The sequence below is a fragment of the Camelus dromedarius genome, chromosome 1, assembly GCF_036321535.1.
Source record: "Camelus dromedarius isolate mCamDro1 chromosome 1, mCamDro1.pat, whole genome shotgun sequence".
Classification (NCBI taxonomy): Eukaryota; Metazoa; Chordata; class Mammalia; order Artiodactyla; family Camelidae; genus Camelus; species Camelus dromedarius.
The window spans coordinates 77404559-77419342 of record NC_087436.1 but is presented as its reverse complement, the minus strand read 5'-3'; the positions used below and the strand labels follow the sequence as shown (position 1 = coordinate 77419342).

The 14784-nt window shown below is 34.5% G+C and overlaps 1 protein-coding gene and 1 non-coding gene across 2 annotated transcripts in view; both read right to left on the bottom strand.

The window, feature by feature from the left end:
* CFAP299 (cilia and flagella associated protein 299) overlaps positions 1 to 14784 on the bottom strand; it is a 492182-nt gene that overhangs the window by 141894 nt on the left and 335504 nt on the right. The gene's annotated exons all lie outside the window — the stretch shown is intronic.
* TRNAT-UGU (transfer RNA threonine (anticodon UGU)) lies at positions 333 to 405 on the bottom strand. Its single transcript has one exon. It is a non-coding gene; the product is annotated as a tRNA-Thr (tRNA).

The window sequence follows — 14784 nt, the reverse complement described above, 5'->3', positions numbered from 1 at the left end:
GTAAATTCTGCTTTACATGGTAGACAGTCTCTGATAAAACCACGCCACGCCACCACTGCACAGCAGGCCAGATCTGGCCCTCAGGGAGTAGTTTGCTGCTCCCTGCTTTAGGTTGTCACTTTCTGCATCACCTCAATGCTGTGCCTGAAATTTGGCTAATATTCCTTTGGGGAAAATGGCAGAGAAAGATGAGTCACCTAAATTTCTTTCTGGAATGTGGGGCCCTCAAATGCTGGCTGCTATAGTTGCTCCCTAATTAATTATATTAAAAAAAATTTTGGGGGGGGTAGGTAATTAGGGTTTTTAAATTAATTAATTCATTAATTTTTAAATGGAAGTACTGGGGATTGAACCCAGGACCTCATGCATACAAAGCACACACTCTACCACTGAGCTATCTCCTCCCCCCTTAAAACATTATATTCATTTATTTAACATTTTTAACCCTGCCTTTATACTTATACTCAGTGGAAGGGATGGCCTGATACAGATTATTCCACAGTAGCCAGAAATAGAAGTTTCATCTACATATCACTCTTCTTTTTGATTAGGAAACTGTCTTCCACACAGCTGCTGTATTCTTTAAGAGCTTCCTTGATTTCTAGCATATCAGAATATTCTAGGTTTATCTCCTATATCTGGAAGAAGGCAGATGATGCAATCTTGATAGGTTGGCTTTACTTGAAAATAAAAGACATGAAGTAGGAGATAAAAAATAAGAAATACTTTTTTAATTAGGGGGAAAGGAGAGGGAAGCAGGGAGCTATTCAGATAAAGTGAACAGCAAATTAAAAGTCTTGAAATGGGAATGTGTGTGAAATGTTTTAGGAGCAACAAGAAAGTCAGCATGGTCAAAGCTGAAGAATAAGCAGGGGCACCAGAAGGAGAGTATGTCCAAGGGCAGAGAGAGGTACAAGGCACAAGGCCTAAAATTTACTATGCATTTGCTGAGCATTCCTCAGTTTTCTACATGTACATATTATAAAAATATAAACACTGTTAAAAAATGTACAGAAGAGGGAAAGAATAAAGCTATTCTAGAAAAATATGTAGTCTTTTCTAATTCTTATCACACTATGAACTGGATATTAATATTTCCATTTTATAGATGAAGAATTTGATGCTTTGAGATGTTAACTAAACTGTCCAAGATCATAAAACTAAGAAGAGATAGGACTAAGAGTCAAACCTCAGTGTTTTACATCCATATGACTTGTATTTCTCCATATGCCATGCTGGGAAATTTGGGAGGGTTAGTTAAGATCAGTACTGATGTAACTAAACAGAGAACCCTGCCTAGCCTGGATGAAAAGTCAAAGCAAGCACATGAGTGACCTAACAGAAAGTGAAGTCAAACAATCAAATGTCCTAGTGGTAGAAGAGTAGATGAAGTAGGGGTGGAGGCTGGAGTAGACATAGGGGTTAAGCAATTTCAGTATACTTTATGGATTTGTATCTGAACACATAAAAATATGTGATTTTCAAAGAGGAAAAATATTTGTTGTGGCTCCACCCAAAAGGTAAATATCTTTCTATTAATGATGAATGTACAAAATAGGAGGAGGACTAATCCTCTCTGGTGTGTGTGATTTAGATCACACCTGAAATTTGCAATCTGGGAACCAAACTTCAATAAGCAATAAATGATTAAAGTGGAATATGTAAAGAAGAGAGAGGACATGGTGATGAGGTAGCCAGTCACCGAAAAGTAAGTGTTTAAGCAAATGAGAGTTTTAAGGGTGGAGGAGATCTTAGGAGTAAATGGTAAATGATTTGTCCTCTTTAAAGGGTTATAATCAGATCAAGTGGCTAGACTTACTCTGTTTCATTCCAGAATTCATATCTATCTGTATCTCTAGTTATCTATCAGTATATCTGTATTTTCAATTACTTAATCTGTTTGAAAATGTAGTCAGCTACCTTTGCAGTGGTTCTTAACTCTTTTGAGGATGCTGACATCTTGGGGAATTTGATTAAGATTGGAAACAGACACATGAATCCAAAAATTTGCATATAACTTCAAGGCATTATCTGATCCATAAAACTCATTTAGGCACTCCTACAGCATCTGTGAACCCCAAGTTAAGAACCTGGGAGAGATTGAGAGTTCTCTGTTCTAGAAACATTTAAGTAGAGGCTGAGAAGCCACTGTAGCCTGACATTGTAGAGAAGGATGCTTTGATGAATTTCTGGCGATGGTCCTAAAATAAGTGTGAAAATTGCCAAATTAGCATGATATATCTGTATGTTCCCTCTCTTGATCACCTGTACAAGGATATCCTTGTATCCTAAACAGTCATAAAAGCCTCATTACCTTGAAGCATTTCATCCATTGCACCTTTTAAATTATTTCCATGGTGTTAGAGTTGGCAAGAGAGTACTTTGAACCTGGTGGCAATGATCTCCATCCAGGGGAAAAAAAAAGAAAAAGATGCAACCTGAGCCAGAACACCATCTACTCTACGAGACAATTTCTTTTATAAAATGCCAATATCCTCAAATGGCATCAAATTGTCGTATTTATTTTGTTGACTCAGTTGGTTCCTAAATTGCAATTCAAATCACTTACTGGAATATTTCAATGTGTTAAAAATAATATCGAAACAAACAAAGTTCATGCCTTTCTCACTTCATACAACCATTTTGTTTATGAATTTGCATCCCAGACAAACTTGTTTTATTTGGATGGTTAGTTTTTCAAAAATATTCTCCAACCTTCTCAAAAGTCCAAGATTTTAAACTTTTGGACAAACATATTTGTACAAAATCAGTATTTTTTTCACTTTTGGTGTCCTGGTGCTTCTTTTAGTTAATTTTCAAATTATTTCTTATTTTGCAGTTTGTCTCAGGCAACGAATGCTTGGTTAGAGTTTGGAAGACTATGTTCTAATTTCATTCCCCAAACTGATTAACTAGATGAGCTAAAAATACATCAACCTAACAGAGCCAAACAGCAAGGAAATAAATATTGTGTGTTACAGATGGAAGAGGTCTAGTCATGAATTAGTGAATACAGTGAATGAATACATAAAATTGAAAATCTATTATTTTTATTATTAAACTTAAAATCATTTATTATTTATAACTATTAAGGTAATATATGACCACTGAAAAAACCTGCATATAAAGAGATGCATAAGGAAAACACATTTAAGAATCTGTAATTCTAGCACCCTGAGATATTAAAATTATGTTTTAATACCTTCCTGTCTTCTTTTATACCTTACAAGTATATCTCTCTATATTACACACTCATTTTGACTAGAAGCATGTTTAAACATAGGTTTATAGCTCAGTTTTCTACTAAGCAATATCTTCATGCAGTTGTTCTCAAAACACAGTTTTTAATAGCTACATCATAATTCACCAAATAAAGACAATTTTTAATGAGTCTTTTCTTTGGACATTTAATTTATTCTAATTTTTATAAGTATGACTGTGATGAATGTCCTTGTTCATAAATATTTAGGAACAGAATCACTATATCAAAGAATGTGAATGTTGTAAGCTTTTTGATATGTATCACTAAAGTAGCTTCCATAGATTCTACCTGTTCTTTGTCCAAAGATCTAGAGATCAAGATGGTAGAGTAGGGGACAATGAGCCCACATCCCCCAATGGACACATTCAAAATATATCTATATGTGGAACAATTCTTACTGAGAACTTACTGGAGATTGGCAGAAAGAATCCCGTACAACCAAGGCTCCAAGAAAGATCCACATGGAGACAGGTAGAAAGGGAAGAGAAGTGATCACATTGAGACCTGTGCCCTTAGGAGGAGATACAGAAGAGGAGAGTGATTACACATGCTTGGAGATCCTCCCTGTGGAGTGAGCATTTTGAACCACATATTGGACACTCCAGCCCTTGGTTCTGACACTGGGAAGACAAGTCTCCTTAGCTGCTATGAAAATAAATGGGACTAACAGGATGGCTGTAAAAAATCTAGACTCCACTTGTGAAGAGCATGTATATACTTGCTTATTGCTAGGAATGTGAAAGAGGAAACAGATCAAAATTCCCAGGAACTGAATTAAATGATACATTAGACCAGCTGGACTGAATAGATATCTACAGGACATTCCATCCCAAACAGCAGAGTACACAGTCTTTTCAAGTGTACATAGAACATTTTCTAGGAAAGATCACATGCTAGGCCACAAAACAAGTCTCAACAAATTATAGAGGATAGAAATTATACCAAACATTTTTTATGACCACCACAGTATGAAACTAGAGATCAATTCCATGGAAAAACACCAATATGTGGAGAATAAACAACATGCTACTAAAAAAACCAATGGGTCAATGAAGAAGTCAAAGAGAAAAATCAGAAAATACCTCAAGACAAATGAAAATGAAAACACAACATTACAAAATTAATGGGATGCATTATGGTAGCTCACAGAGAAAAAAAATATGACAATGAATATATACATGTTCATGTATAACTGAAAAATTGTGCTCTACACTGGAATTTGACACATTGTAAAATGATTATAAATCAATAAAAAAAGTTAAAAAATATTAATGGGATGCAGCAAAAGCAGTTCTAAAAGGGAATTTTACAGAGATACAGGCCTACCTCAAGAGACAAGAAAAATCTGAAATGAACAACCTAATCCACCAACAAAAGATAGAAAAAGAAGAACAAACAGATCTCAAAGATAGCAGAAGGAAGAAAATAATAAATATCAGACAGGAAATAAATAAAACAAAATCCAAAAACGCAATAGAAAAGATCAAAGAAATCAAGAACTATTTCTTTGAAAAAATAAACAAAATTTATAAGCCTTTAATCAGGCCTATCAAGAAAAAAAGACAGAAGACCAAAATAAGCAAAATAGGAAAGGAAAGAGGAGAAATTACAACCAAAATCAAGAGATACAAAAAATCATAAGAGAATTCTATGAACAATTATTGCAAAAAATTGGACAACCTAGAAGAAATGGATTAATTTCTAGAAACACCCAACCTTCCAAACTGAATCAGGAAGAAATGGATAATCTGAACAAATTGGTCACTAGTAGTGAAGCTGAATTAGTAATCAAAAAACTCCTAGCAAACAAAATTCCAGGACTGGATGGCTTCACAGGGAATTCTAACAAACATATAAAGAAAAGCTAATACCTAACCTCCCAGACTATTTCAAAAGTTGAATGTGAGGAAACAGTCCCAAGTTTATTCCACAAGGCCACCATTACCCTGATACTAAAGCTAGAAAAAAAAAAAAAAACTGCAAAAAAGAATATTACAAGTCAATATCTCTGATGAATATAAATGCAAAAACCCTCAACAAAATATTAGCAAACTGAACTCAACAATATATAAAAAGGATCATACCATGAACAAGTGGGACTTATTCCAGAGATGCAAACATGGTTCAATATTCACAAATTAATCAATGTGGTATGCCACATTAACAAAAGGAAAGATAAAAATCACATGGCTACCTTAATAGACACAGAAAAAGCATTTGAAAAAAATCCAACATCTATTCATGATAAAAACTCACATCAAAATTGGTATAGAGGGAATATATCCCCAAATCATAAAGACCATTTATGACAAACCCTCAGCTAACATCATACTCAGTGGTGAAAAGCCAAAAGCTTTTCCTTTAAAATCATGAACAAGACCAGGATGCCCACTCTTGCCACTCCTATTTAACAAAGAATATAAATTATATTGGAAGTCCTAACCACATCAATCAGACAAGAAAAAGAAATAAAAGGCATCCAAATTGGAAGGGAAGAAGTAAAACTCACTATTTGCAGATGACATAATGCTATATATGCAAAACTTTAAAATCTCCACCAAAAAACTATTAGCAATAATAAATAAAGTCAGTAACATTGCAAGATACAAGATTAATATACAGAAATCTGTAGCAAGTCTAATTAATCATTAATTACCAGAAAGAGAAAGCAAGAAAACAATCCTATTTAAAATCTCATCATGAAGAATAAAATACCTAGGAATGGATCTAACCAAGGAACTGAAGGACTTATACTCTGAAAACTATAAAACATTGATGAAGGAAATTGATGGTGATACAAAGAAATGGAAAGATATCCCATTTTCACAAATTAGAAGAATTAATATTGTTAAAATAGCCACATTACCCTAAGCAATCTACAGATTTAATGCAACCCCTATCAAAATATTCATGACATTTTTCACAGAACTAGAACAAATAATCCTAAAATTTATATGGAACCACAAAAGAACTCAAACAGCCAAAGCAGTTTTGAGAAAAAAAAGAGCAAAACTGAAGATGGTGTCACACTCTGTAACTTCAGGCTATACTACAAAGCTACAGTAATCAGTACTGTACTGGCACAAAAACAAACACATAGATCAATGGAACTAGATAGAAAGCCCTGAAATAAGCCCACACACTTATGGCCAATTAATCTATGACAAAGGAGGCAAGAACATACATTGGGACAGCAACATATAAAAGAATGAAATTGGAACATTTTCTCTCACCATATATAAAAGTAAACCCAAAATGGATTAAAGACTTAAATGTAAGACTGAAAACTATAAAACTCCTAGAAGAGAACATAGGCAGAACACTCTTTACATAAATCATAGCAACACTTTTTGGATCTGTCTCCTAAGGCAAAGGAAACAAAAACAAAAAGTTAACACATGGGGCCTAATTAAACTTAAAAGCTTTTGCAGAGAAAGGAGACTATTGTCAAATAAAAAAAGACAATCTACTGGATGGAAGAAAATATTTGCAAGTGATATGACTGGTAAGAGGTTAATATCCAAAATATATAAATGGGTCATACAAATCAATATCAAAAACCAAAAAACAAATAAACAAAAAAAAAACCTGATTAAAGAATGGGCAGAAGGTCTGAATACACATTCTCCCAAAGAAGACATACAGATGGCCAACAGGCACATGAAAAGATGCTCAACATTGCTAATCATTAGAGAAATGCAAATCAAAACCACAATTTCATCTGACACATCTCAGAATGACTATCATCAAAAAGACCACAAATAACAAATGTTGGTGAGGATATGGAGAAAAGAGAACCCTAGTACACTGTTGGTGGGAATGTAAATTGGTGCAGCCACTTTGGAACAGTATAGAGTTCCTCAAAAAACTAAAACAGACCTACCACATGATCCAGCAAATTCATGCTTGGATATATATCTGAGGAAAATGAAAACACTAATTTGAAAAGATCCATGCACCCCAATGTTCAAAGCAGCTTTATTTACAAAAGACAGTATCTGGAAGCATCCTAAGTGTCCATCAACAGTTGAATGGATAAAGAAGACGTGTATAAATATATTCCATTGCATACTGAAATAGTACTCAGCCATAAAAAAGAGTGAAATTTGCCATTTGCAACAACATGGATGGACCTGGAGGGTCATAAACTTAGTGAAATAAGTTAGAGAAAGACAAATACTATATGTTTTCACTTATATGTGTAACCTAAAAAATAAAATAAATGAATGAATATGCAAAACAGAAACTAACTCACAGATATAGAGAACAAACTAGTGGTTACCAGAGGGGAGAGGGAAAGGGTGGGGTACAACATAGGGGTATGAGATTAAGAAGTACAAAATACTATGTACAAAGTTGATAAGCTATAAGGATATGTTATACAGCACAGGGAATATGGCCAATATTTTATAATAACTTAAAATGGAGTATAATCCAGAAAAATACTGAATTGCTATCTTGTACACCTGAAATTAATACAAATTGTAAATCAACTATACTTCAATAAAAAAGCTGTCCAAAATGTTTTTTTAAAAAGAGAAAATAAAGATTAGACATATAAATGTATATATTTATGTTAGCAGAGAATAAAGTATGAAAGGATATATACTACTGGTAGGGGATGTTTAGAAGTACAAAAAGATTATTTAGTTTTGTCTAAACTGATATTATTTTTGTTGTTCAAAATATAGGTATTACTATGCTTCCCCTAAAAAGGTATTCCTGTGTCAAATTTTGGTGATTGTGAGGGTAACTCTTGTGCCTGGAAAAATTAATTATAGCTATTTAGATTCTTTAAATTAATATCAAATTTAATCAATTCACAAAATCACAAACCTGTTTTACCTAATGTTTTAAGTTATATTTTTTCATTATTCTTTTCATAAATTGAGAAAATTTTAATAATCTTTCAAGAGAGCTTTTGATTAATGAAAGTAACTAGTCTAATGTAAACAAACCAAGATTTCTTAACAATCCCTACCATTTACAAACTTAATTAAATTCTTTGAAATACTTTCAACTACTCATGTATAAATTTGTTATTATCTTTCTTTTGAAGTAATTCAATAACTTCAAGTTAGCAATTTGCTAGAGTACTTTAACTTTAGTAACCCTAATATATTAAACTCTTAAGTGTAAAGACAGTTAAGACTCATTAATAAAATGAAAGATTATTGCATAACTTTTGACCTACAAATTGCAAGCCTCAAAAAATTATTCAGATACACATTTAATTGGAATCTAAGGCTCACTTGCTAAATACTATTTCCAATTCCCTGATTAAAACATTTTAAATATCAAATAAAATGATGGATGAAATTATTATAAAACTATGCATTTCTAGATTTAACAAAAACATAGTAAGGTTATGCTAACAATTTACCCTTTATCATCTATATTTGCAATTCTAATACTTCTAGAGTTTTAAAGAAAATTATCCATGTCAAGGAAAAGAGAAATTTGGGATCACCATGTTTTGCAGAACGAAAGATTAAAAATGGACTCCAGACATCCAGATGGATTTTTTTCTTGCCCATGAAGGACACACTGGGCCACTAGTCACTGTAACAACCATCAATTCAAGGCCATACTTTCTAAATAGAGTTGGGTAATAGCACCACACCTCTCAACCCAGGCAATTTTAGCAGAGATTATCTTCTGTTTTGAGTCATACCCTACTTACTTTAACACTTACTAGGATTCAATGAATCTAGACTCTGCTTCATACCATTCTGAATTTGTTTCATATTCTTACAGGATAGCCAGGGCACAATTCTTAAGAATATTTAAATGGTATCTGACTGTATCCCTGTATCTCTCAGAGCTATGCTGATTCTGTGGTTACATCAGTCCCAGCAATGACAATTGTAGAAAAATGCGCTTTTTCAAGTGGTTATAGACAAATATTAATCTAAATATATATGAGATTTTAGTTTAATGATGTATATAGAGTCACTATTCTATGCAGCCCAGGGATGAGCTCCCTGAAATGCGAGTCAGAGCTGAATGAAATTAATAGTGCTTATTTCTCACATAACTGTGTTCCATGTCCTTATATGGCCAGTCATGTCTTCTCTTCTTCACACCCTTTGAAGCAATCAGATGCCTGCAGCACACATTTTGCTGGCAATTCTTGATATGCTTTTTATCACTTTTCTTTAGGCTCCATTGATATTTATAATGTCCTTTGTAAAGGAAAACATTTCCACTAATTTCTTATTGACTACTGCTCTTTACCTATTTGGTTGTTACCTTAAATGTGCTTCTCTGCCCCAAGACAGTAAAACTTTAGATTTTCTTATCCCATGTGATTTGCCTACCTTGATTAGCCAGACATGATAGGTTAAAACCAGTTATAAAAACCTAAAGTATTGGCCAACAACACTCAGCAATTACAAAATACGAGGCAGTCATTGCTAATGGTGCTCTGATCCTCATTTTTCCTTTCTTCTGTAATAATAAAAATTTTGGCTAGATCTGTCATTGTTCACCAAAAACTGAATTTCTAGGAGTCCCTTGCAGCTAGGAATGGCTAGTTGACTAAGCTCTTAAAAAATGGGATGCGAGAGGAAGCAACTTCTTGTCATTCTCTTAAATAGAAATGTCCATACCCTCTCTGTTCTTCCCCTTGTCCATATCTGCTGGAGTTATGGCCCGTGCCAGAGAAGTCACCTTAGAGTACATAATGGACATAGTGGAAGATGTATGTTTAGGATGGCTGAGCACCAACATGGAAGGAGCACAGGTCCCCACCACTACAGGCCACCATTGCAGACTAGATGCTTAGAGTCAGCCTAATACTTAAGTGAAATAAAAAAAAAAAATTATACTTTCCCATCCATTACTACTTCAAAAGACTTCTAACTAGTAATGCAAGCCAAGAAGATGCACAGAAAAGTGCCAAAGTAGTAGTTTTTACTGGTTGAGCACAAGTAATAGACTTTATTCAATTGAATTGATTGGGTAGGAGAACAAATTTAGTTATAGTTAACTGTACCGTTTAGTATTGTAATTAATGTTTATATATGTAAAAAGTTTCTGTATCAAGTAACTATATTTCTGAGCAAATATGGATGTACCTCTTCATTGGTGGGAGGTAAATAAATTTGGCCTGTGCCTGATACTTTGCAAAAGCTTGTATATCTATCCTGGCATTAACACATTAAATTAAGAAATACGGTTCAAAATAGCTCTAGGCAGTATAGCATAATATTAAGGGAAGGAGCTTTAGATTAAAAGAGATCTGGATTTGGATTACAGCTATTTCAACAGATTAGGAGTTGCCTCACACATCTCAGCCAAACCAGAGGACTTCTATCTAAGAAGAGGAGCCAAAGAGAAAGAAGGCATTATCCCAAAACGATCTGTGAGTATGGCTTTCGTCTAATGGATTGAATGTCATGGAAATCCATGGAAGGCCCAAAAGTCCTTGAAAAAATTCTATCAGCAGAAAAATCTCAAACTTGGCCTTAAAAGAACAAAGGAGGTACAGATGAAAAGAGGTTGTCAGACCCTCTGAAATTCTACTGGTGAGAAGCAGGTGGATAATCTACTCAACTGTGTAAGTGTGCTACTTTTCATAACAAGGAAGGATGACTCAGAGGGTGAAACAAAGAGCCCAGAGGGTAGAACAAAAAGCCATAGAGAATTATTCAGAGTTTTTACAAAGTGACCAAGAAACTCTGGATTACAGACCCATTTTTGGACCAGAACTGCTTTTTACATTCCATTTCTTTTCTTTTGAACCAGAATGTTTGTAACTATTATCTGATATGCCTGTCTCACCATGTATGTTGGGAATGTTGTGAACAGATAATTTTTCTGCTTATTTTCTTGGTCCACAAATGGAGGGGAAGTGTGCTCCAGGAGTTATATTTATGAATAATAGTAGAAGCCTCACCTGCACCTCAATAAGATAATTTGGATGATGAGATGTTTTTACTTTAAGCTAAGGAGATTTAGATACAATTTTGGACTTGATCTGAATGGATTATGGAATTTCTATTTAGATGATGAGACTTTGGACTACAGCTGATGGTGTGATGGGATGAGTCTTTCAAGGACTTCAGAAGGGGAGTGAATATATTTTGCATTTGTAAGCACAATTCTAAGAGGGCCTCCAAGATTTCTGTCCCCTGGTATATACACCTTGTATAGTCACCTTCCTTCAAATATGGGTGGAACCTGAGAATGTGATGGAAGAGTCACTCATTTTGGTGATAGGATGTTCACTTTACATTATATAAGACTCCATCACAGCAATCTATAAAGACATTAGAAGGGTTAGATCCTGCTGGCCTAGAAGAAAGCCAACACTCACATTGTGAACTTCCTATGGCATCAGCTGGAAAGGAACTATGGGCAGCCTCAAGTTGCTAACAGTGGTCCCCAGGCAACAGCTAGCAAGAAAACAGGGACCTTAGTCACAGCCACTTTAAGGGAAATGAATCATGCCAAGAACAAATGAGCTTGTGGGAAGCCCTCAAGCTTCAGATAAGAATCTCAGGTGTGGTGAGACCCTGAACATGGGACTGAGCTAACCTGTACCTGTACTTCTGATTTATAGAACTGTGAAATAATAAATGGGAACTGTTTGAAGCCACCAAGTTTATGGTAATTTGTTGCACCACAATATAAATCTAATATAGCTACTAATAAGCCATGTTACCTTCAGTAAAATTCTATAACAGACTCACTAAGCCTCAGTTTCTGAATCAGTAAAGTAGGATACTAATACCTATGTCAAACCATAGCCTATTGAATGAAATAATTTTGATTAAGCCAAAGCAAAATGTCAGGCACCTAGTGAGCAATTAACAATATGTATATATCATTATTTCCAAGAAAATTATAAAAACCTTAAATTTTTCTCTCAACTGACTATATTAACTTATTCATCAAAAGTTTAACCTCAGGTTATCTAACCTGTTCTGCTCACATATTTATTTTCCACTTTTGGAAAGCACTGCTGTACATCACAGATCAAACTCAAATATTTTTGCCTAAAGCTCTACTTAAATCCTCTCAGACAGCATTAATCAGTCCATCCTCTGAGCAACCACAGTATTTGTTGGTTGTAGTTCTATTTAAGGCATACTTTATCCTACCCTCTATCTGGCTGTTTGCTTGCCTATTCCCCATAAATGGCCAGCTATTGGAAATCAGTTTTATTGTTCTTGATATCTCTGTCTTGGACCTCACCTCAGGCTAGGCCCACATCTAGAAGTTAGATTTCTCAAGCAGGCTTTTATTCCCTTCCTATGCAGGATTCTGGAAAAACAGACAGCCTTCCTGTGCCATTAGGCAGATTACTTCTAGGTGTATATGTCACAGATTGGGTTCTCCGAAAAGCAGACTGAAAAAGAGTTTAGTGCTCAAGCCATTTGTTAGGAATGCTCTTGGGATTAACATCTCTGGGAGGAAAAAAATAGGAAATAATACTGGACAGTAGAAGAAGCTGAGTTGTGATGCAACTACATTAAATGCCCCTGCTGACCCTCTGTGTGCCTTTGGAATTGGTATAGCCCTTTATAATTGTTTTTCACTGAGGAAACGGGGCCAGTCCTTTATACCACTGTGGATCAGTACTTGGATGCTGGTCGCCCTGGAAAAGGGGTGTGGCTTTGGTGACAGCTCTCTTTAGCTGGGACAATTTCCAAAGGGGATTGGCAGCAAAGGACAGTCTACCAGGCACTCCTAACAACTGGAATTATGTCTTTTATTGAAAAGGAATCAAGAAGTACATCACTTACCACACTGCAGACTTTAAGAGCCCCAACTTCCCTCCTCTGGTGGGCTTGAGACCTCATTTCCTATTTCTATAAGAGCATAAACACCACTCTAACTTACTGACATCACAATTACAAATTCCATTTCCACTGTATTCCACCCCTCACCCCAAGACCAGGTGCATTAATAGTTCATGAGTTTCTAGTTCCTGTTTATACTTAGAGGAGTCATCCAAACCAAAACATCTTGGAAGTCCACTTGCATTTGAATGGCACGACTGTCGCAGGCAAAAGGGGAAGTACATTATTTATTTCAAGTATCTTTCTCTCTTGTGATTTTTATTCATGAGGTCAATTGTTTGGTTACTGTATTTCATCCCCCAGCATTTCTATGTATATGTGGGAAGTTTCCATATTATCTTAGTCCACCGCCTTGCAAGAAAGAAAATGTATATTTGCAATTTTTAAAACTTAATCTGACTTTATCAGAATTGCATCAGATGTAATATATGCATATTCTATCATATTTTATAACAAGTTAAAATACAGCATCATTTGTGTAATAAATAGTAATTTATCCATTGATTTAAAATATTTATTATATTTGAGTCCCAAACACATATAAACATGCACAAAGATATACAACCACTCAAATCTGTTCCTATGTTTTCTATTTATCTCCATGAATCTGCTTAGCTATTTCTGTACCAATGTCACATTGATTAGATATTTGTAGATTCATAATTTTTTTACTCTATAAGATCTTCTTATGCTCTCCTTGAACATAGGCTGACTGTTACTTAAAAAAAATACTAAAATCGCCTTTAAAATTGCACAGACTCCCACTGGAAATTTGATTGGCACTTATCACAGTATTTAGAATGCACATGTTTTTGTTATTTGTCTAATCATTATTTACTTAAAAAAATATTTTATATTTATTATTTTTTCCTTTACAGAATTTGTTATTGTAGATACAGGAAAAACTATCTGCTTTTTTCCTGTATACACTGTGTAATTATCTACTTTATTGAAAATACATTCTAGTTTTCATAGCTTGGGTATTTGAATCTAAGGTGAAGCATTCTCTCTTTTGCCCATTCCATACAAATGTATCAATTTTTCTGTTTTGAATAGTGCAGCACATCATTGTAAGTAGAGACTGACCATGCTGATAATAACCACAGGAAGGAATGCATGACTGTGGTTTCTTTAGTCATCTAATTCTAAGCAAAATTCTACTATGGTTTAGCTTATCGGAGGGTCCTCCTATATTTTTTCCTTTGTATAAAAACAAAGACCACCATAGTGACCACCCAGAAGTAAAAGATTTGTTCCTAGGAGGATATGGAGAGAGAAAAAGAAGTTTGCTTAAACACATGTTCTTGTTTATATTATACTTTTAGACAACTTTAAATTGAGATTTCAAAATAAAATAGAGTCTCTATCTGATTTAGTTATTTTTAAAACATCTGCTATGACACAATAATACCAATTAAAACATAATCTTAACTAGGATCAGAGGAAATTGTAAAATGCAATCCAGATAACTGAATTACTATAAAAATGAGTATGGGGACAGGAAAAAAATGAAGTGCTTTTATAACAATTCACCAAAGAAACAGTAATCTGTTCATTGCAGGTTACCCATTCTTCCTGGGGACTTGGCATTCCAGCTGTCCTGAACTTTTTTCAGTTCTCCCAAGATACCATGATATCTCTTGGTTTGGGGGCATTTCATGCTCCTCTGCTTCTCTCCCCAACTCCTCATATCTGTCCGCCCATCAAGTATCA